The sequence below is a fragment of the Balaenoptera acutorostrata genome, chromosome 16 (genome assembly GCF_949987535.1).
Source record: "Balaenoptera acutorostrata chromosome 16, mBalAcu1.1, whole genome shotgun sequence".
In the NCBI taxonomy this organism is placed as follows: domain Eukaryota; kingdom Metazoa; phylum Chordata; class Mammalia; order Artiodactyla; family Balaenopteridae; genus Balaenoptera; species Balaenoptera acutorostrata.
The window spans coordinates 82,422,658-82,448,167 of record NC_080079.1 but is presented as its reverse complement, the minus strand read 5'-3'; the positions used below and the strand labels follow the sequence as shown (position 1 = coordinate 82,448,167).

Below are 25,510 nucleotides of genomic sequence, written 5' to 3'. Positions count from 1 at the left end.
CGCTATTTTGCAGGCGGAGATTAGCGTGACTTGTCGTTGCGCACCTGCGACCTGGGGCGCGTGCATACTCCCCTCCCGTGGGTTAATAGAGGAGTGCGTTGGGCAGGCTGCTCACTTAACGCCCTTTCAAACGGATATTCTTAAATGCCAGACTTTGACATTGATTTAGGGGAGCTGCTGCGTCCTTTGCGGGGGAGGGTGGAGGAGGATTTCCAATGAGCTTCACTTATCCAGGGTGTGTAACTCTGGCCCCAAACTTGGAGCCTCTTCTCGGCAAATCAGAAGTCCCAGGTTTATCCAGAGCCATTCTTCTTAGGCTGCAGTTTAGTGGCTTTGGAAAAACACTCAAGCGTGTATGTGCATGATTGTACGTGTGTGTAGAATCTGGTTCTTTGAGGTAGATAAGTATTTAAATGTATGAATGAAGCATCTTTCCAACTTCATTCAAGTAATACATTTTATACACACACACTTACTTATTTTACTCTTCTAGTTGTAGAGGGATGTATCAAAGAATGTGATTTTAAAAACTCTTGAATACCCCACAAATAATTTATGGTGCTTTTAAAAGAGATGAAACGAATATAATCCATTTTAATCTTACTGGGAGGTTAATGGTCCCAGCATTAAGATTATACTCGTAATGCACCTAACACAGTTTTGGGGACATAGGTGCTTCATTAATGTGACCTTTGCTTTTTTGTTAACACCTAACTGTTGACTTTAAAAATAATGTGGGAGGCTCTCAGTGTAATACATTAATTATCTGATAACTTGAAGTCCAGTCCAACTTTGCAAATGGGCATCAGGTGATCTTCCTGGTAGAACAACTTTGGCTGGGCAGTTTATTTGACCTTGTAATTTTCTTATTTGCCTTGTGTTTTTTATCTCATTTCTTTTTTGGCATTGTGACCTCTTATTTAGTCAGTTAATTTTGCAGTGAGATGAAATGCCGTCAGCATTTATGAAGTTCTGTTGTAATTTTCTGAAACTGAGTTGAATTGTAGAGAGAGGTTAAGTGTGAAATATCATTTGAGTTATGATTAACTTGAGACCCTGCCTATTACTGAGTGTACCCAACACTTGTTTAATTAGGAGTCTGGTGCTGGGGAGGACACAGGTACCCAAAGGGCTGCCTGCAGAGTCTGACTGGGTCTGGAGAGACTCTGACCTTGAATCTCCTACTAAGGGTCACCTGTGACATTGTGGGCTTTGGGTGACCAGCCATCTCTCCTAGAATGCCCTCTTTCTTGTCATCCTGTAGTCTGGCCTCAGAGAAATTACACAGTCGTCACTTGTAATAAGGTGCTAATGGGGCATGTAATTTCCAACATGTTGCTCATGCACAGGAAGATTCCAGGAGAGTGAGATGCTTGTACAGTCTTTGCGGATAATACAGCATTGGAATCCGGGACTGCATGTAAAAATCCCAGTTCATTCCTAACATCCCTGTATACACAATGAGATTGTTTTTCCTGTAATGACTAAGAGAACTTCAATAATATCATTTTAGGTCTTCCATATTTTGGAGAAATTTGAAAGAGATTTCATTCTTCCCATTTTCTTTGGAGAGATATAATTAACACTGGTTGAGTACTGATCAAGAACTGAGCATCTATAAATACTATTATTAATAAAATCAGCTGACACTTATTTAAGCATTTACTGTGCTCCAGGCATGTACCATGTTTATGACAATCCCGTGGAATGGCTATTATTATCTTTTTGTACGAATGGGAAAACGAAAGCTCAGAGGGATTACATAACCTCTTTAGTCAGATTTGGAAGAACTTGAGTGGAATGTCTCTTCCATAAAAGCACAGTATTTCTAACAAGAGGTACCCAGAACTTCCAAGTATGATTCTGGTGATTTACTTACCCATTTTTATACAAAACCTTTTATTTCACTCTGGAATTTTTTTCCTTTGGTCATATATTGTGTTGCTAAGCAGTAATTAGTTATTGAGAAAGGATTACTTTGGAGAGAATTTTATAAGTGTGTTTTTCTTCTCTGCCTTAAAGCTTTATGATGTTGGTCACATAAGCTCGACAAACATTGAGTGAATGTTAGCTCCACTAGGACTTAGGTTCCTTGAGGTCAGTGAGTCAGTCTTTCTTGTCCACCTTTGGATCTCTGGCACTCAGTCACTCAGTATTATTCAATGAATGACTCAAAACTGTTTATATATATGTACACATACACACTTTATATATACAATTACATATATAATTTTTTTGTAAAATGGTATATATATATATATATTTCTGTAAAATGGAAGCATTATATCTTTATTCAGTTATAAAAAGTCACATTTCAAAAGAGCATATAGAGAGATTGGTTCAAGATGGCAGAGTAGAAGGACGTGCTCTCACTCCCTCTTTCGAGAACACTGGAATCACAACTGCTGAACAATCATTGACAGGAAGACACTGGAACTCAGCAAAAAGATACCCCACATCCAAAGACAGAGGAGAAGCTACAATGACATGGTAGGAGGGGCACAATCACAATAAAATCAAATCCCATAACTGCTGGATGGGTGACTCACAAACTGGAGAACACATACCACAGAAGTCCACAAACTGGAGTGAAGGTTCTGAGCCCCACATCAGGCTTCGAAACCTGGGGGTCCGGCAACAGGAGGAGGAATTCCTAGAGAATCAGACTTTGAAGGCTAGCGGGATTTGATTGCAGGACTTCAACAGGACTGGGGGAAACAGAGACTCCACTCTTGGAGGGCACACACAAAGTAGTGTGTGCATTGGGACCCAGGGGAAGGAGCAGTGACCCCATAGGAGACTGAACCAGACCTACCTGCTAGTGTTGGAGGGTCTCCTGCAGAGGCGGAGGGGTGGCTGTGCCTCACAGTGAGGACAGGGACACTGGCAGCAGAAGTTCTGGGAAGTACTCCTTGGCATGAGCCCACCCAGAGTCCATCATTAGCCCCACCAAAGAGCCTGGGTAGGCTCCAGTGTTGGGTCGCCTCAGGCCAAACAACCAACAGGGAGGGAACCCAGCCACACCCATCAGCAGACAAGCAGATTAAAGTTTTACTGAGCTCTGCCCACCAGAGCAACAGCCAGCTCTACCCACCACCAGTCCCTCCCATCAGAAAACTTGCACAAGCCTCTTAGATAACCTCATCCACTGGAGGGTAGACAGCAGAAGCAAGAAGAACTATCATCCTGCAGCCTGTGGAACAAAATCCACATTCACGGATAAATAGAGAAGATGAAAAGGCAGAGGGCTATGTACCAGATGAAGGAACAAGATAAAACCCCAGAAAAACAACTAAATGAAGTGGAGATAGGCAACCTTTCAGAAAAAGAATTCAGAATAATGATAGTGAAGATGATCCAGGACCTCGGAAAAAGAATGGAGGCAAAGATCGAGAAGATGCAAGAAATGTTTAACAAAGATCTAGAAGAATTAAAGAACAAACAGAGATGAACAACACAATAACTGAAATAAAAACTACACTAGAAGGAATCAGTAGCAGAATAACTGAGGTAGAAGAACGGATAAGTGACCTGCAAGACAGAATGGTGGAATTCACTGCTGTGGAACCGAATAAAGATAAAAAGAATGAAAAGAAATGAAGACAGCCTAAGAGACCTCTGGGACAACATTAAACGCAACAGCATTCGCATTATAGGGGTCCCAGAAGGAGAAGACAGAGAGAAAGGACCCAAGAAAATACTTGAAGAGATTATAGTCGAAAACTTCCCTAACATGGGAAAGGAAACAGCCACCCAAGTCCAGGAAGCACAGAAAGCCCCATACAGGAGAAACCCAAGGAGAAACACTCCGAGACACATAGTCATCAAATTGGCAAAAATTAAAGACAAAGAAAAATTATTGAAAGCAGCAAGGGAAAAATGACAAATAACATACAAGGAAATTCCCATAAGGTTAACAGCCAATTTCTCAGCAGAAACTCTACAAGCCAGAAAGGAGTGGCATGATATACTTAAAGTGATGAAAGGGAAGAACCTACAACCAAGATTACTGTACCTGGGAAGGATCTCATTCAGATTTGATGGAGAAATCAAAAGCTTTACAGACAAGCAAAAGATAACAGAATTCAGCACCACCAAACCAGCTCTACAACAAATGCTAAAGGAACTTCTCTAAGTGGAAAACACAAGAGAAGAAAAGGACCTACAAAAACAAACCCAAAACAATTAAGAAAATGGTCATAGGAACATACATATCGATAATTACCTTAAATGTGAATGGATTGAATGCTCCAACCAAAAGACACAGGCTTGCTGAATGGATACAAAAACAAGACCCAATATATGCTGCCTACAAGAGACCCTCTTCAGACCTAGGGACACATACAGACTGAAAGTGAGAGGATGGAAAAAGATATTCCATGCAAATGGAAATCAAAAGAAAGCTGGAGTAGCAATACTCATATCACATAAAATAGACTTTAAAATAAAGAATGTTACAAGAGACAAGGAAGGACACTACATAATGATCAAGGGATCAATCCAAGAAGAAGAAATAACAACTATAAATATATATGCACCCAACATAGGAGCACCTCAATACGTAAGGCAACTGCTAACAGTTCTAAAAGAGGAAATTGACAGTAACACAATAATAGTGGGGAATTTAACACCTCACTTACACCAATGGACAGTTCATCCAAACAGGAAATTAATAAGGAAACACAAGCTTTAAATGACTCAAGACCAGATAGATTTAATTGATATTTATAGGAAATTCCATCCAAGAACAGCAGATAACACTTTCTTCTCAAGTGTGCATGGAACATTCTCCAGGATAGATCACATCTTGGATCACAAATCAAGCCTCAGTAACTTTAAGAAAATTGAAATCATATCAAGCATCTTCTCTGACCACAATGCTATGAGATTAGAAATCAATTACAGGGAAAAAAACGTAAAAAATACAAACACATGGAGGCTAAACAATACGTTACTAAATAACCAAGAGATCACTGAAGAAATCAAAGAGGAAATCAAAAAATACCTAGAGACAAATGACAATGAAAACATGACGATCCAAAACCTATGGGATGCAGCAAAAGCAGTTCTAAGAGGGAACTTTATAGCTATACAAGCCTACCTCAAGAAACAAGAAAAATCTCAAAAAAACAATCTAACGTTACACCTAAAGGAACTAGAGAAAGAAGAACAAACAAAACCCAAAGTTAGCAGAAGGAAAGAAATCATAAAGATCAGAGCAGAAATAAATGAAATAGAAACAAAGAAAACAACAGCAAAGATCAATAAAACTAAAAGCTGGTTCTTTGGGAAGATAAACAAAATTGATAAACCATTAGCCAGACTCATCAAGAAAAAGAGGGACAGGACTCAAATCAATAAAATTAGAAATGAAAAAGGAGAAGTTACAACAGACACCGCAGAAATACAAAGGATCCTAAGAGACTATTACAGGCAACTCTATGCCAATAAAATGGGCAACCTGGAAGAAATGGACAAATTCTTAGAAAGGTATAACCTTCCAAGACTGAACCAGGAAGAAATAGAAAATATGAACAGACCAATCACAAGTAATGAAATCGAAACTGTGATTAAAAATCTTCCAACAAACAAAAGTCCAGGGCCAGATGGCTTCACAGGTGAATTCTATCAAACATTTAGAGAAGAGCTAACACCCATCCTTCTCAAACTCTTCCAAAAAATTGCAGAGGAAGGAACACTCCCTAACTAATTCTATGAGGCCACCTTCACCCTGATACCAAAACCAGACAAAGATACTACAAAAAAAGAAAATTACAGACCAATATCACTGATGAATATAGATGCAGAAATCCTCAGCAAACAGAGTCCAACAACACATTAAAAGGATCATACACCATGACCAAGTGGGATTTATCCCACTTATGCAAGGATTCTTCACTATACGCAAATCAATCAATGTGATACACCATATTAACAAATTGAAGAGTAAAAACCATATGATCCTCTCAGTAGATGCAGAAAAAGCTTTTGACAAAATTCCACACCCATTTATGATAAAAACTCTCCAGAAAGTGGGCATAGAGGGAACCTACCTCAACATCATAAAGGCCATATACAACAAACCCACAGCAAACATCATTCTTCATGGTGAAAAGCTGGAAGCATTTCCTCTAAGATCAGGAACAAGACAAGGATGTCCACTCTCAAAACTATTATTCAACATAGTTTTGGAAGTCCTAGCCATGGCAATCAGAGAAGAAAAAGAAATAAAAGGAATACAAATTGGAAAAGAAGAAGTAAAACTGTCACTGTTTGCAGATGACATGATACTATACATAGAGAATCCTAAAGATGCCACCAGAAAACTACTAGAGCTAATCAGTGAATTTGGTAAAGTTGCAGGATACAAAATTAATGCACAGAAATCTCTTGCATTCCTATACGCTAATGATGAAAAATCTGAAAGAGAAATTAAGGAAACACTCCCATTCATCATTCCAACAAAAAGAATAAAATACCTAGTAATAAACCTACCTAGGGAGACAAAAGACCTGTATGCAGAAAACCATAAGACACTGATGAAAGAAATTAAAGATGATACCAGCAGATGGAGAGATATACCATGTTCTTGGATTGGAAGAATCAATATTGTGAAAATGACTATACTACCCAAAGCAATCTACAGATTCATTGCAATCCCTATCAAGTTACCAATGGAATTTTTTACAGGATTAGAACAAGAAAATCTTAAAATTTGTATGGAGACAAAAAAGACCCCAAATAGCCAAAGCAGTCTTGAGGGAACAAAACAGAGCTGGAGGAATCAGACTCCCTGACTTCAGACTATACTACAAAGCTACAGTAATCAAGACAATATGGTACTGGCACAAAAACAGAAATATAGATCAATGGAACAGGATAGAAAGCCCAGAGATAAACTCACGCTGTGATGGTCAACTAATCTATGACAAAGGAGGCAAGAATATACAATGGAGAAAAGACAGTCTCTTCAATAAGTGGTGCTGGGAAAACTGGACAGCTACATGGAAAAGAATGAAATTGGAACACTTCCTAACACCATACACAAAAATAAACTCAAAATGGATTCAAGACCTAAATGTAAGACCAGACACTATAAAACTCTTAGAGGAAAACATAGGAAGAACACTCTTTGACATAAATCACAGCAAGATCTTTTTTGATCCACCTCCTAGAGTAATGGAAGTAAAACCAAAAATAAACAAATGGGACCTAATGAAACTTAAAAGCTTTTGCACAGCAAAGGAAACCATTAACAAGATGAAAAGACAACCCTCAGAATGGGAGAAAACATTTGCAAACGAATCACCAGCAAAGGATTCATCTCCAAAATATATAAACAGCTCATGCAGCTCAGTATTAGAAAAACAAACAACGCAATCCAAAAATGGACAGAAGACCTAAATAGACATTTCTCCAAAGAAGACATACAGATGGCCAAGAAGCACGTGAAAAGCTGCTCAACATCACTAATTATTAGAGAAATGCAAATCAAAATATTGTCATTTTGTGAGGTATCACCTCACACCAGTTAGAATGGGCATCATCAGAAAATCTACAAACAACAAATGCTGGAGAGGGTGTGGAGAAAAGGGAACCCTCTTGCACTATTGGTGGGAATGTAAATTGATATAGCCACTATGGAGAACAGTATGGAGGTTCCTTAAAAAAACTAAAAATAGAATTACCATATTACCCAGCAATCCCACTACTGGGCATATACCCAGAGAAAACCATAATTCAAAAAGACACATGCACTCCAATGTTCATTGCAGCACTATTTACGATAGCTAGGTCATGGAAGCAACCTAAATGCCTATCGACAGACGAATGGATAAAGAAGGTGTGGTACATATATACAGTGGAATATTACTCAGCCATAAAAAGGAACAGAATTGGGTGATTTGTAGAGACGTGGATGCACCTAGAGACTGTCATAGAGAGTGAAGTAAGTCAGAAAGAGAAAAACAAATATCGTATATTAACGCATATATCTGGAACCTAGAAAATGGTACAGATGAACTGGTTTGCAGGGCAGAAATTGAGACACAGATGTAGAGAACAAACGTATGGACACCAAGGGGGGAACGCGGCGGGGGGTGGTCGTGGTGGTGTGATGAATTGGGCGATTGGGATTGACATGTATACACTGATGTGTATAAAATTGATGACTAATAAGGACCTGCTGTATAAAAAAAAAAATAAAATAAAATATAAAAGAAAAAAGCATATAATCATAACTCTTATACAGATATGAAGTAGAGACATATCAAAAATTTCATTTAAATCATGAATTAATGAGGAAACAAGTAAGATATTACAACCAGTTCAAAAAAGAATGCAAAGTATTGCACATTTATAGTCTGACAAGGAATGGTGAGATAAATTTTTAGATGCACACAAAATTGGCAAAACTTGGAATATCTATAGGGTGATAACTACTTTCCTGGCAACACAGTTTGCATTTCTGTGGAGGGAAATTATTTGCACTGTCACTGGTTTCTACAAGCTAACTGCTATCTGCGTAACCTTGTAAATTAGCCTAGTCATAGACGAACAAAAGCTGAGATTATCCAGATGGGTGAGCTAGCCAGGACATCCACTAAATTTCAGAGTCTTTTATAATTTTTTCTTATGTTCTCTTCCTCCCTCCCTCCCTTCCTCCTTCTTCCTTGTTGTCATAATAATCTCAAAGAGATATTAACCTTGGTCACAAGGTAAGACTAGTCTCATTAGGTTTGACCTTATTATTTACCTGAGTGTAGCAAGAGTGTTCATTTATCATATAGGCATTCTTACATATGCTTTGCAAAATCTAGAGCCATACGGTTTTGAATAATTACAAAATTAACTTCTCTCTGGAGGTTTTCATAAGGAATCTCAGCTTGGACCTTAAATGCCTCTATTATTTGCACTCCTAAGGCAAATCAAGTTCAAGAAATTCTCTCCACCTTATTTCACCTGCAGTACTTATGCATTTGGGTAAATTCCTCTTTTCTTGAAGTCCCTGAAATAACTTTATGTTCCTGGACTGCCAGGGAGTGATGGTCCTTACCACCTGTAAGGTTGTACCCTGTGAACTAGATAGCAGGGCAGTTATCCTGAGAGTCCTTTGTAGGCGTTGACGCCATAATAAAGCCACATTAGTTCCTCACAATCGACCTGTTCTACGTGATACAAGGAGCATCATTCTCAATATGACATTCTAGGCAAGATGTTAGTTATGTAACAGATTTCTCCAATTATATCGTGGTAAAAAGGAAGACATTATTATTGAATATATTAAATAACCTGATCACCATTGAAAGTAAGGACATTTGGTATGAGTTTCTGAACTCTCGGGGTGAGACTCAGATATCATTTTTAAATATTTCATTTCAGTTTATATAAACAGAATGGTTCTTAAATGTAGGTTCTATTATCATTCAGGTATGATGAGGCCAACAGAACAGAAGATGACTACCATTTGGAAAGGTTTCTACTTGCAGTTCTTAAGAGGGATGGGGCATGCCATGTCATGCAGGGCCACATGGGGAAGCACCACGGTTGATCCAGGAGGAAGATGGGGCAAGGAGACAGCATGGGTGGAGACTTTATTGTGGTTTTTATTGGAAAGGTGAGGCAAGGCAGAGTAAGCAGGTTTAAAATTGGCTGGTCTGAATGATTTCAGCGGACTCTGAGGTATGGGGTTCTCGCTCATGGTCTGGTACCTGGCCCTGGGTGATAAGGTAGAGGAGAGTTACCTCTTGGAGCATATGAACCAGATAGAGGAGGTGGTTGAGAGTATGGATTCTGGACTGGTTAGTTTGCATGTGAAAGGCACACTCTGGGACAAGTCATTTGTCATGTTTGCTATCCCTAAGAATTGGTTTGTCCTGGGAGAGACAGTCTCTCCCCAGTCACTGAGGCTGGAAATGCCAGAGCATCAAGGATAAGGAAAATCATCAAAAACCGTTAATACAAGAATCTACTAAATTGTATGGGTAGCAAATCACTGAAGTAGAGAGAAAGGACTTTCTTATAGATCCAGAATAGAGAACATTAAAACAACTATATTCCAGTCAGATAACCAGTGTAAAATTTCCCTTATCAGTCCATTCACTATGGACTGTGTAATTAATTCTTGTTCCACTTGATCTTGGGTTAGCAGTAGCATGAAGTTGTCTGCTTCTTGACTGAAATTCTGCAAGTCCTGACTCAGCCCATTGGTGTCATCAGATGCCTATACCCAAGAGTCTGTTCCTTGACATGTCAATTATTTAAAATATCTGGGCCTTTACCATGGGACTCCTGAGAGTATTCTTCTTTGTTGAAGACACAAACTCTGGCATGAAACTGATAATAGAACCTTCAGGCAAGTATCTGAGGAAAACAAACATCTGTAGATGACAGAAACTGAAAGTGATTTTGGTTAATTTACTACTAGTAATTTTCAAATGTGAAAAGTCTAATGACATTTCATAATAAAAATGGTACATTAATGTGACATGCAAAACACGATAATAAAACCATTCCCCCCAAGTTAGAATGTTTCAAAAGATAATAAATAAGCCTGTTTTTAAAGAACTCAGGGAATTTAGTTCTGGTTGTACAAAAATGGAGGAATATAATTCTTACAGATGAAAAAATCCTTGAAATATAGAATAATAATCCTAAAAGAAGATGCCAAGAATATCAAGTAAAAAATTCGTTACGTCCGATGTGGGTCTTAGACATCTGCATTGTTATTAAACTCCACAGACAAGTCTGCAGTGCATCCCTAATTGAAAACCACTGGCCTGGATGGTGCTAGATTCAAATGAAAGAAGTAAGGCTGTGGACACGTCAATGTTTTAAATAATAACTGCAGTTATCACTGATAATATTAGAGTGTTGCTGTCTAATATCATCATGCAAAGCTCCACAGGACCAGAACAGATATACAAGAGTTTGATAGAACTATGTATTTCATAAGAGTTTTGATCAAAGGGTAAGTGACCCATTAACTACATTTACCATCCACTGTGGTAGAGAGAGTAGTTCTATTCATAAAGCTGGGTTTATTTGGGGAACTTGAGCTTATGCTACAAATCCTGCCTGAGACTTGTTGTCATCAAAACACAGTTCTAACTGGTCTGTTATGAGAGCATTATTCCCCGAATGTACCTGTGAAGAACCGATGGTCACAACTTTTATAACTTAGAAGCAACCCTCTTTGAAGCTGAAGGTTTAGCTAGTGCCACTTCTGGGTTCTGTTGTCACAGAGTTTGTATTCAGGACCCCAGAGTGGATCTTCAGTCTGGTCCTAACCAGGTTGGGAATGACAGTATGGGCAAGGGAGAAACGGCCAGATAGGAACCATTGAAAGTTTTGATCAGTCTTACCTTTCTGATCAACCCCAAAGTCAGAATCAGAAATTCTACTTATAGAGGGTCAGATTAAATCTAATTTAGAGCAACTTTCCTTTAATCCATAGAGTAGCAGAATCTGAGGTTTTGTGTGTATGTCTGAATGTGATTTCAGTTTTGTACCTACTATGAATGATGTAAAAGAGGGGGGCTTTAGGTGTATTTGCTGATCCAATAAAAGTTCAGGAACCAGGAAGGCAAGGCAAGAGTCTCCTCAAAGAAATTAAGATATTTAATATCTCAACATAATAAAAGCCATTTATGGCAAACCAACACCAACATAGTACTAAACGGTGAATATCTGAAAGCCTTCCCACTGAATTCTGGAATAAGACAAGGATGCCCACTCTAACCACTTCTATTCAACCTAGTTTTAGAAGTTCTAGCCACAGCAATCAGACAAGAAAAATAAAATTATCCAAATTGGAAGGGAAGAGGTAAAATTATCTTTATATACAGTTGACATGATACTCTGTAGAAAACCCTAAAAATGCCACACAAAAACTATTAGCACTGATAAATGAACTCAGCAAGGCAGCAGGATACAAGATTAATATACACAAATCTGTTGCATTTCTTTACACTAGCAGTGAAATATCAGAAAGAGAAAGTAAAAAAAAAAATCCCATTTAAAATCACATTAAAAAATTATCTAGGAATAAACCTAACCAAGGAGGTAAAAGACTTATACACTGAGAACTATAAAACATTCATAAAGAAAATCAAAGATGATTCAAGGAAATGGGAAGATGGAATGATATCCCATGCTCTTGGATTAGAAGAATTAATATTGTTAAAATGGCCATATTACCCATAGCAATCTACAAATTTAATGTGATCCCTATCAAATCCCCTATGATGACATTTTTCACAGAATGAGAACAAATAATCCTAAAATTTATATGGAACCATAAAAGACCCAGAATTGCCAAAGCAATCCTGAAGAAAAAGAACAAAGCTGGAGGCATAACCCTCCCAGACTTCAGACAGTACCACAAAGGTACAGCAATCAAAATGGGGCAGTATTGGCACAAAAACAGACATATGGATCAATGGAACAGAATAGAGAGCCCATAAATAAACACACACACCTGTGGTCAATTAATCTTCAACAAAGGAGGCAAGAATATACAATGGAGAAAAGGCAGTCTTTTCAGCAAATGGTGTTGGGAAAGCTGGACAGCTGCATGTAAATTAATGAAATTAGAATACCCCCTCACACCATAGATCAATATAAAAATAAACTCAAACTGGCTTAAAGACTTAAATATTAGGCATGACACCATAAAACTCCTAGAAGAGAATGTAGGCAAAACATTCTCTGACATAAATCTTAGCAATATTTTCTTAGATCAGTCTCCCAAGACAATAGAAATAAAAGCAAAAATAAACAAATGGGACCTAATCAAACTTAAAAGCTTTTGAACAACAAAGGAAACCATAAACAAAATGAAAAGACAACCTGTGGACTGGGAGAATATATTTGCAAATGATACAATTGATGAGGGATTAATTTCCAAAATACATAAACAGCTCATGAAACTCAATATCAAAAAAACAAACAACCCAATCAAAAAATGGGCAGAAGACCTAAATCGACATTTCTGCAAAGAGGCCATACAGTTGGCCAACAGGCACAGGAAAATATGCTCAACGTTGCTAATTATTAGAGAAATGCAAATCAAAACTACTATGAGGTATCACCTCACACCGGTCAGAATGGCCATCATCAAAAAGTCTACAAATAATAAATGCTGGAGGGGGTGTGGAGAAAAGGGAATCCTCCTACACTGTTGGTGGGAATGTATATTGGTGCAGCCACTATGGAAAACAGTATGGAGGTTCCTTAAAAAACTAAAAATATAGTTACCATATGATCCAGCTATCCCATTCCTGGGCATATATCCAAAAAAGACAAAAACTCTAATTAAAAAAGATACACACACCCCAATGTTCATAGCAGCACTATTCACAATAGCCAAGACATGGAAGCAACCTATGTGTCCATCAACAGATGAATGGATAAAGAAGATGTAATGTATGTGTGTGTGTGTGTGTGTGTGTGTGTATACATACATATATATACACACACATATATATGTAATGAAATATTACTCAGCCATAAAAAAGAATGAAATAATGCCATTTGCAGCAACATGGATGGACCTAGAGATTATCATACTAAGTAAAGTAAGTCACAGAGAGAGACAAATATTATATGATATGTGGAATCTAAAATTTAATACAAATGAACTTATTTCCAAAGCACAAAGAGACACACAGACAGAAAACAAACTTATGGGACTTCACTGGTAGTGCAGTGGTTAAGAATCCGCCTGCCAATGCAGGGGACACGGGTTCGAGCCCTGGTCCGGGAAGATCCCACATGCCGTGGAGCAACTAAGCCCATGCGCCACAGCTACTGAGCCTACACTCTAGAGGCTGCAAGCCACAACTACTGAGCCCTCGCGCCACAACTACTGAAGCCTGCATACCTAGAGCCCATGTTCCGCAACAAGAGAAGCCACCTCACTGAGAAGCCCGCGCACCACAACGAAGAGTAGCCCCCGCTCACCGCAACTAGGGAAAGCCTGCGTGCAGCAGTGAAGACCCAATGCAGCCAGAATTAAATAAATAAATAAATATATTTTTTAAAAAAACGAACAAAAAACTTATGGTTACCAAAGGGGAAGGGGGGAAGGGTAAATTAGGAATATGGGATTAATAGATACATACTACCATATATAAAATGGATAAACAATAAGGATTTACTATATAGCACAGGGAACTATATTCAAGATCTTGTAATAACTGATCATGGACAAGAATTGGAAAAAAGAATATATTGATGTATATATATATTTGAATCACTGTGCTGTACATCTGAAACTAACACAGCATTGTGAATCAACTATACTTCAAGAAAAGAAAAAGTTGAGGTATTTAGAATAAGGAGACTGTTCATTTGACCAGGATCAGTTGCAGGTTTCCTTTCTGCTTTTGTATTCCTGTCTTCCTTAGAGGGCTTTGTGAAAGAATGGCTTGGATAAGGACCATTTAATGACCTGTCTCCTGAAAGGTCAAGTTTTATTGATGCTGATATTAGAGTTTACTGATATGATGAACTTGAAGTTAAAAGACTTGTGAATTTGTGCTGACCAGGAACGGTTCATCAAAGTAGAATCCAGTGAACAGTTTGCTATCCTGTGGAATGTCATATTAAATAGCAAACACTTTTTCTAGGGAGGAGAACTAATTGAAGGCAATAGAGTATATATGTTGTAATATTTTGTGAAAAATTACACAACATGTGGCGAGTGGGTGAAATGGGTGAAGGTGGTCAAAAGATATAAACTTCCAGATATAAGATAAATAAGTCCTGGGAATGTAATGTACAGCATGGTGACTGTAGTGAATAATACTGTGTTGTATATTTGAAAGTTGCTAAGAGATTAGCTCTTAAAAGTTCTCATCACAAGAGAAGAAATATTTGTGACTGTGTGGTGATGAATGTTAACTTGACTTATTTTGATCATTTCACACTATATACATATATCAATTCATTATGTTATAATGTTATGTCAATTATATCTCTATAAAAAATATGTGTGCCTTATCTCATGATGAACAATGAGCTCTGGAGGTTTCAACTCTCCCCTTTAGAATATTTAGGTAATTCTTCATCTTGGAAAACTTTGGAATTGATTGACTGTGAGACCCTCACCCCCGCCCCAAAAAGCCCCAACACATATACTTTTTATTTATTGTGTGTCACCACCAGTCTTGATCAGTCTTTCCTGTTTTGGGTACAGTTTCTACCATTTTCTAGAACTATCTGTCTCACATTAATCTTTTGTATTCACAGTTTCCCAATTACCTAGTAAAAAACGTAGAAACCTACTATTTAATTTTAAAAATCCCTATTTATTGACATTCCTCTGCTGATTAAATTAACATATCCTAAACAGGAGTTTGGGGTTAACATATACACGCTACTATATGCAAAATAGAAAATCAACAAGGACCTACTGTAGAGCACAGGGAACTCTACTCAATATTCTGTAATAACGTAAATGGGAAAAGAATCTGAAAAAGAATATATATATGTATATATATAACTGATTCATTTTGCTGTACACCTGAAACTAACAAACAATTGTAAATCAACTATACTCCAAAATAAAGTAAAAATTGAAAAAAATAGGGAATTCCCTGGCCTTCCAGTGGTTAGGACTTGGTGCTTTCATACTGAGGCCTGGGTTCAACCCCTGGTCGGGGAACTAAGATCCCGCAAGGTGCGTGGCATGGCCAAAAAAAAAAAAAAAAGGCAAACAAAAATAAATAAATAAGTACAATTTATCATTATTCCAAAAAAAAGTAAAATACAATGAACCTATACTGGTTTTTAAAAAGGCAGTAGATTTTATATGTTGTAATACTTTGTGAAAAATTAAAATCACTTCTGTATTGCTATAGTATTAATCCCTAATAACCTGATTTGGGGATGATTAGATTTGACTAACAGAGCCAACTTCTTGTATTGGACCTCGTAAGTGTCCAGAGGGCATTTAGAGTTAGCCCTGGTAGATCGAGTCTAACCATCTTCACTTCCTTCCAGCTGGCATCAGGCTATGCACCATCCTTCTGTCCTCCCCCTCTGGTGACTATTTTAGCAGAAGACAAAAAGTAGGAGGCTATATAGAGAGTTTTCTGCAGTGAGCTGTGTGCTGTGATCGTGCTGTTAATCTACTTCCTTGGGGAGACCAGCTGTTCGGTCTGGTGTACATCAGCATTAGGTTTCTTCCACTTGGCTCCAGTAGATGTGTTAAGAAGCTGGAAAGGGATCTAGGTCTGATTGTGAAAACTGCATTTTTATCTTTTTGCAGAAATGAAAACCCCCTAAACACTTTTCAGGCAAAATAACCTAACTTTGAAGTCCTTACTACATTTCTGTTTTTGGAGAGTATAGCCCTTATTCTTACTGTGTTCGACTCTTAATTAAAAGAAAGACAATAGTTAATTCTGCATCATTTTTTTACCCAAAAAGGAACTAGGATTCTGTTTCCAATTGTAAATCTACTTTATGTACATTGTTCTTAATATATTACTGAACCACTGAGCTAGTGCAAATGGTAAAAGCAAGAAAACCGGTACAGCTGATTGACTTTGAAATTGAGAACCCTGGAAAGCTAAAATGAACTTCAAATAGAATTTCACCTGCTTTTCAGTAAAAGGAAGATGTCTGGGTTCTGAATATGCCTTTGAAGGCTTTTTGCAGTGTGTCAAAAGCATGAATTCACTGTGATTCTAACAATTGGTCTTAGTTAGATAATTGTTTTGACACATTAGTTTGTGTTGCATTATTCCTCTTGTGTGGTTTTGCAGCTCTGGTGTAGAGGTTTTACTTCAATTCTTGTTGAGGTATGGATTTTTGGGAAGACCTGTTGCTGGTCAGGATGAAAGGTGGTCCTCTGGATTTTTTTTCCAGGTTCCCCATCACTCCTCCGAGAGTCAAATGGTTGATATTCAGGGGGATAGAGCGTTGCGAAATTCAGGGTCCTTGAAAGTGAGCCCATCAGAGTCAATGTTTGGATTTACTTGTTTCTCATGGTGTATCAGATTCTGATTCTCCTCCTTGAAATAACAACCAGCGTGTTCTTAGTGATTAAGCTGATGAAGAAAGATATTTTTAGGAAGGAATCTGCAATGTCTGTAATATAACTTGATTACTTTTTTTCAAGTGAACGACTATATTTAGTTTAATACTGAGAAGAAGGAATCTTAAAATTAAGCGATGTGCCTGTTTTGCCTGGGCACTGAATCTCAAAAGTTAAAAAAAATTGTCAGTCAGAGGGAGTCTGTGTTTACGTAACTGGTTTGAGACAAGCTTATGAGCAATGGGACATTTTAAATGTCGGCATTGTAGTGCTCAAGGCCACATTATCTAATTGATATTCCACCTATGATGGAAGTAACAGTAATTCCCCTTAAAAACATGAACAAGATGGTATTGATGGTATTGGTTCTTCTGAGTATAGCAATGGAAGATGGCAAGGAATGATCTCCGCTGACACACTGACTGTACTGTTTAGCAGAGATGCAGATGGCTCCCATATAGGATGGCTCTTAAACTCGTTTATCTTCTTCTTCTGCATCCTTTGCCTAGGTAAATAAATTCTGGTTTAAAGAATCTCTGATTCCCTTACGTAGTTCCAAAGATGGTGTCTAACATTATACATGTAGCCCTATAAACTCAGCCCATAGTCAAGACCTATCAACATATAGAAAGGCGAGTAAAGCATCCATGGGATACCATTGTCCCTATTGGCACTTGCTGCCCTTCCATGGCGTTCCAAGACTTGCTCCGTCTACTATGGAGGATTTTCCTTTAATAACTCCCAGAGATAAACAGTTGAATGGCAGTATAGTGTGGTAGTGGAAAGCATGGTCTATAGTTCCTGATGGATATGGGTTCAAATTCCTTCTCAGTCACTTACTTTCTGTGTGAATTTAAGCATCTACTTACTAGCTCGTTGTGTTAGTTTTCCATCTATAAAGCAAAGATGATGATTTGTATTTACCTTAAGAGTTTGTTGAGAAAAGTGATAACCATACAACCTTAACTGTTCAGCAAGTTTCAGGGGGCTAAAAAGAGCGTATAGAATGTTTTCTTATAGACTCATTTGGCTGGACATACACTAAAACTTCAATAATTGCATGTCTTCTGAGTTAGGCTAGGCTGGGCTCTGCTGCAATAACAAATAATCCCAAACCTTTGTAGTTTAAACCAACAAAAGTACATTTCTTATACACGTTATATATCCATCATTAGTTACCAGGAAGTGTGTTCATGGCAGTCAATTAAGGACTCAAACTAACCAAACAGTGACAATCTTCAACCTGCTGGTTTTGAGTCAGAGCAAAAAGAGAGCTCTGGAGGATTCTGGACCAATAATTAGAAGATTTAGGCCTGAAGCCACACGCGGTATTTCCATTCTCTACTAATTGGCCAGAGCTGGTCATGTATTTCCCCTGTGACCACAGCTTTGTAACATAGAGACAAGGCAGTCTAATCCTACAATGTGTCCCCAGGGGGAGACTGAAATCCTGGCCAGCAGCACTAATGACTTCCACATCTCCTCTCCAACTAGCATATAACCTAAGGCAAGAAGAAGTTAATTGGTCTTTTTCTCTTCCAGTTCTTCAAAATACTGAGGTATTAATGTTCTTAATGTCAAGGACTGGATGAAGAAAGAGAGCACTAATTAGGCTAATTCACCAAAGGAGATACATGGCATTATACTATTGTTTCGTACAGGAATTGGAGTTTTAGATAAGCATCCCATCTGCTAAACACCTGCTTCATTATTATCAGGAAAAAAAAAAGTAGGTTTAGTTATTGATTTTTCCTCCATTGCCAAATGAAACTTCAGAGTTCATCAACTTTTATTTAGGAGTAATTGTGGTTTTAGTCTTGCCGGAAGATGGTAGTGACTTTGGGTTATGCTAGCTAAACGTGTGGTACTATGATTAAGAGGCATTTTAAAATTTGATCCCCAAATAATCCTTTGTATAGAAAGTGGATTTGACAATTGGGGTCTTGTCAGCTGGGTTTCTCCATACACACAGATATGCAAATTCACATCCTCATGTATTCAGTGGTATTTATCCAAGAGCAGGGTGTTCTATAGGCAAAGAAAACAGCTTAGTGAGGACTTAGCCAGGCTGTTTTGGAGCTTGGAAGCGAAGCTGTTTGAGAAGTCTGGAGAGCAGAAACATAATGAACTGACATTTTGGGGAACTAAGAATTGCCAATCTAAACTTTATCAAACATGGTTAAATATCACTTTGGGACTGAGACATAACATATCAACCTCAAGCCTGCAATTTTAGGCTCCATATTTTGCAAGAGATGTAGTTGCTGGATAGAATATGGGCTGCACAATTAAATTTGAGTTTCAGATACACAGTGAATAATTTTGCAGTGTAAGTATGTCCCATGTAGATATTGCTTTGAACAGGAATGGGAGTTTTGTGCAAGCAAATATCTATATGGGATATACTTATACTACAGTGTTATTCATTGTTTATCTGAAATTCAAATTTAACTGGACATTATGAGTTTTTATTTACTAAGATGGTGACTGTATCAAGAATGAATGGCATGAACATTTAGCCTCACTCACCTTCTCTTCCAAGGTAGAAGTAACAGTTGCTCCCATGTAGCCTGAGAGTATCAGGATTAAATTTTGTTTTTAGTTCGATCCTTCTAAGATAGTTAAAACAGGCATAGGAAGGGAAGTCAGCATCCTGTCCAGATCTAGAGGCTTATTGCTATATATATTTTACATCTATAGCTATTTTTCAAATAGCTTGAAACATTCTGGAAAAAGCAGATGATAAAGCCTTAAAAACTGGATAGAAGTGCAAAAAAGTTTGAAAATCTGCCCTCGAAGTCTGCAGACTATCCCACTGGACCCTCCTTGCCGTGAGTAGTAGCTGTCATCAAGTCAATAGAAAGGCTGACTTTAATGAGCCCGTTTCCATGTTAAAATGATCAAAAGCAACATAATTGATGTCAGACGCAGATAGAACAATAGTGCTGTGTTTTGAGCATTAATCCTCCTGGAGATACGCAGAGACAGAGGATTGCCGCCTTGAACATTGCTGCTCTAGCCTGAGGCTAGTGCCACATATAAGAATGGCTTTTCTATCTCAAGCATTCTTTTATCATGTAGTTGATTGACTCTGGCACAGGTGGTTTTTGAGTCATGATGGCACTTTGCCTTCCCACCCAATTATAAACCCTGCTTAGTTTTGTTATGAATCTTTTTTTTTTTTTTAAATAGCTGAGTCCTCTGCAATGTTAACTATTGCTTAATAAGTTGTAGCCACAATTAGGGGATTTCTTGCAGGAACAGAGATGTTCAACTCTGCGTCTTTTGTTCCTTCACACGCAGAACTACAATATGATGATTTACTTGGCTTGGTAATGTTGCTGTGTGCCAGGGAAATTTCCAGTAGAAAAGGTCATCCCAGTGTTAGATTTTCAGACTTTTCAGCTGTAACTAACATTAAATGACCAAAGGGTTACTGTCAAGGTTTAAAAAGCTCTCTTAATCAGTCTGCCAGCGCCGTGGGCGTAAGGGGTTGGCTTTTAGTGTGGTTTAATCCAGAAAACGCCAACTGTACTGAAGTTATGACCTACCAGGTTTAAAATCCACCAGGGGAAAATTGTTGAATGTTGTGCTTGTGGATCCGTAGAAGGGCACTCCCTCCACCCCCCTGACCTTTTCTCTGTTCTCTCTGCTGTCTTCTCAGCTATATTGAAACGGACATTTGATTCAGACACCGGGACAGCCTGGTCCAGATACCGCTTCCTCTGAAAGACAAGAGGACTGAAAAAAAGACTGAATTAGTTTACCTCTAAATAAAAAACAGGCAGATACTCATGATTTAAGGCTCCTTTTAAAATTCTGTTTATTTGTTTTTTTTACTGGTTACTTACAAAGACTTCAACAACTGTAATCTTTTCTACCTGATGTCAAACATCAAGATGGAAATAGAGAACAAATCAAAACATAACACCCTATTAAATCTCTGACTGTCTCACTTCCACCTAATGCTAAAAAAGAGAATGGGAAGTCAGTGATTGGTTCCCAATGTGATAGAGTTTGGAGGAACCAGGATCTGGATGTTAGAGCCTTCCCTGGGCCATCTACAGGGCAGGAATCTGGTGAGCTCTGCTATAGCTGATGCAGTCTTGGGTCTCTAGGGTTTAGAGGCAAGTGAGAGACCCAGCAGACAGTTACCCCAGAGGAAAGCAGATACTGGGGTGGGCTTGAAGTAGGCATCAGGATGAGAGGGCAGCAGGGAGCTCACCCTAGATGAGAGACAGGGATCTAACCTCTGGGAGTGGAGATAAAATTCGAATTCACAAAACAATGAAAGATACTATTGCAGATACTATTTTAAAAGACTTTTACATCAGAAAATGCAGAAGCTGCAACTGTACTTGAGCATTATTTTCCTGTCGTTGAAAATTCCATTATTTGATTAAAATTTCTGAAATGACACTTCTAGAATTTATTACAGTGTCTGATTGCAATGCTGTAACTCTGAACACATTTTGTCATAGACTAGGGTACTTTTGAAGTTTGTTTATTTTGGCTTCCTCTTACTTGTGACCCAACTGCTAAAAGCGATTTATCTCAGAGCCTTTTCAAGTTGTATTCTTTAGAAGGAGGTTTTTCCATTGCAAACAGTACTAAAGAGTCTTTAACACACATACAAATGATCCTCTGTCTCTTTCTTTGCTTCTTTTTTTTTTTGGCCGCACGGCGCCACATGTGGGATCTTAGTTCCCTGACCAGGGATTGAACCCATGCCCCTAGTTGCCTGACCAGGGATTGAACCCATGCCCCCTGCAGTGGAAACACGGAGTCCTAACCACGGGACTACCAGGGAAGTCCCTCTTTATTTCGAAGTGGATATTTTAATGTCATCTTCTTTAGCCTTAGCGATTTCAGGACCTACATTCTATTTCAAAGATGGCCTTATCTATGCAGACTGACCTGGCCTTTTCTTTCACTTCCCAGGCTGTCGGTTTCAATAATAGTCCCTTCCTGGGCAACATCATCTATCAGTTTTGCTTGATTTGCCAAAACAGGCTCAGTAACATGGTGTTTCATCAGTGATGCTGGGCTGAGTATACCAGAGGGGGCCTCTGTTTCCCCTCTTGTAACTTGAGGAGTGTAATGTGTTGGGTACTGACTCCCCAAAATTCATGTCCACGTGGAACCTTAGGATGTGACCTTATTTGGAAATATGGCAATTGCAGATGTAATTAAGGTAAGAATTCAGATGAGATCATCATGGATATAGGATGGGACCCTAAAGCCAATGACTGGTGTCCTTCTAAGAAGAGGGGGAAGGGGGGAAAGAGAGAGACACACAGGGAAGAGGCCATGGCAAGATGGAGGCAGAGATTGGAGTGATGCTGCCACAAACCAAAGAGCACCAGGAGCCTTCCAGGCCTAGAAAAGGCAAGGAAGGATTCTCCCCTAGAGCCTTTGGAGAGAGCGTGACCCTGCTGACACCATGACTTTGGACTTCTGGCCCCTACAACTGTGAGAGAATAAGTGCTATGTAAAGCCACCAAGTTATGTTAATTTTTACAGCAGCCATAGGAAACGAACACAAGAGGCTTCCTGAAGTTAGGCTGTGTTAGGCTGGCTTCTCTGTGCCCCAGGGGACCTGGCCAGAGCTGGATGGGATGCCAGTCCTGGTGGTTTCGGGGCACCGAGCAGACTGGCAGGGCAGAGACACAGACATAGAGTGTTACAACTGGGATCCAGTTACTACAGTGGGGTACAGAGTGGCATTTGGAGACAGGAGCAAGGCAGACAAAGGGAGTAAAACTTCAGAGCGGCAGCTGCAGCAGGACACATCTGTTGCCGCGTTACCCACACTGACTTTCCTTTCCTTTGACAGAGGACAGAGTTGCCCTGGGTCCTGTTAGAGCTGAACCTGACAGAGGCCAACGGGCAGATGGGCCCTTCTAGGGGTGGAGCAAGGGGGCGAAGCAGCCCATCACAAGAAACAGTGGGATAACTGGAAGTTTCTGGATGTACAATCAAGTGTTCACTACTTGCACAGTTGTTTAGCGCTGTGTGTATTCCATGCGTTTTTAGAAGTGGATAGTGGTTGAGTTGAAGGCTTTTGTCTTCAACCCCAGAGTGTCGCTCCCAGGTGTCCTTTTTTTTTTTTAATTTTATTTATTTATTTATTTTTGGCTGTGTTGGGGCTTCGTTTTCTGTGTGAGGGCTTTCTCTAGTTGCGGCAAGCGGGAGCCACTCTTCATCGCAGTGCGCAGGCCTCTCACTATCGCGGCCTCTCTTGTTGCGGAGCACAGGCTCCGGACGCGCAGGCTCAGTAATTGTGGCTCACGGGCCCAGTTGCTCCATGGCATGTGGGATCTTCCCAGACCAGGGCTCGAACCCGTGTCCCCTGTATTGGCGGGCAGATTCTCAACCACTGCGCCACCAGGGAAGCCCAGGTGTCGTTTTCTTGACAATATTACTGCAGCAGCCCTGGTTCAGACCTTCTAGGTCATACTGGAGAGCTGTACTAATTGTGAAAATATTACTTCTATGGTAATGACCACGCACAGCCTTGTCTTTTTTAAAAAATTTATTGAGGAATAATTGACAAATATAACTGTATACATTTAAAGGGTACAGTGTGATGATTTAAAATACATATACATTGTGGAATGATTGCCAAGGTCAAGAGAACTAATATATCCATCACCTCACATAGTTAAAACTGTGTGTGTGCGTGTGTGTGATGCGAATGCTTACGATCTACTCTCAGCAGCTTTCAAGTTTACAACACTGCATTATTTTTAAAAATTTTATCAAAGTATAGTTGATTTACAATGTTGTGTTAATTTCTGCTGTACAGCAAAGTGATTCAGTTATACATACATATATTCTTTTTCGTATTCTTTTCCATTATAGTTTAGCACAGGATATTGAATATATCAATAGTTCCCTGTGCTATACAGTAGGACTTTGTTGTTTATCCATCTTATATATAATAATGTACATCTGCTCATCCCAAACTCCCAATCCTCCCCCATCCCCTGCCCCACTGGGGCAACCACAAGTCTGTTCTTTATGTCTGTGAGTCTGTTTTGTAGATATGTTCATTTGTGTCATATTTTAGATTCCACGTATAAGTGATATCATATGGTATTTGTCTTTCTCTTTCTGACTTACTTCGCTTAGTATAAGAATCTCTGGGTCCATCCATGTTGCTGCAAATGGCATTATTTCATTCTTTTTAATGGCTGAGTAATATTCCACTGTATATATATGTACTACATCTTCTTTTCCATTCGTGGACACTTACATTGTTTCCATGTCTTGGCTATTGTAAATAGTGCTGCTGCGAACATAAGGGTTCATGTATCGTTTCAAATTATAGTTTTGTCTGGTTATATGCCCAGGAGTGGGATTGCTGGATCATATGGTAACTCTATCTTTAGTTTTTTGAGGAATCTCCATACTGTTTTCTATAGTGGCTGTACCAACTTAAATTCCCTCCAACAGTTTGAGGGTTCCCTTTTCTCCACACCCTCTCCAGCATTTACTATTTGTAGACTTTTTAATGATGGCCACTCTGACCAGTACAACACTATACTATTAAATATAGTCACCATGGGAACAGCCTGGTCGTGAGTGCTTTATCATAGTAATAAATTTATATTTAATATTTATATGATATTTAGTATATAGTAAACAATATATAAGAATTCATTTAATTCTCATAACAACCCTATGAGGTGCCGGTACTCATTCCTTTTTACAGAAGAGGAAACTGAGGCACAGAGAAGTTAAGTAACTTGCTCAAGACTACAAAAATGGAATGACTAACTGAATGGTATTACTAGGTATTAATTATGGTTGTATTAAAATTGATTTATGTTTTTTATTGATTGAGGAGTGGATTAACCACATCTGGGTCCTCAATATACACAGCAAATGGTTACCGCAGATTTTGAATGTGTCCGGGGCCTTGTAGGATAAGACCTGGCTGGGCTCAAGAAAAGGAGGGATCCAACGTTCCTCTAACTTGTTGGGATAAGAAGAATATATAATTTTTAATAAAGGAATCAATTGCAGAGGGATTTCCTGGTGCTTACTGAGGAGTGATGGGAGGGAAATAGTGATATTTTAATGGCATATCTTTGTCGTTAATGACAGGGCCTTTGTCAGGTGAATGCTGTGGTTTGGATGCCGGTTGGTATGTTTCATACGACTTAATTTTTTCAGGCAGTGTGGGAGTGCTTTTCTTCAGGCATGTGATTGGGGCAGTCCTGTTTGGCTGTAGGCATGTGAGCAGAGAGTGGCAAGACAGTCAGCTGCCACTTTGCTGCAACTGGTGTTTCTGACTGTGTTTGGGTTCCTGGAACCTTGCCACCTTGGGCAATCTGAGGCATGTTGGTGACCCATCTTTTAGGCTTAGCAGTTGCATCAGAGATGGAGAATTGGCTCCAAAGTAATTAGAAACCAGGTAGAATATATTATCTTCAAGCCTGGCTTTCTCTTAATTAATTA

At 38.9% G+C, this 25,510-nt stretch overlaps 1 protein-coding gene across 7 annotated transcripts in view; it reads left to right on the top strand.

Moving 5' to 3' along the window:
- Positions 1–25,510, top strand: part of FAM13C (family with sequence similarity 13 member C) — a 133,973-nt gene that overhangs the window by 10,728 nt on the left and 97,735 nt on the right. The gene's annotated exons all lie outside the window — the stretch shown is intronic.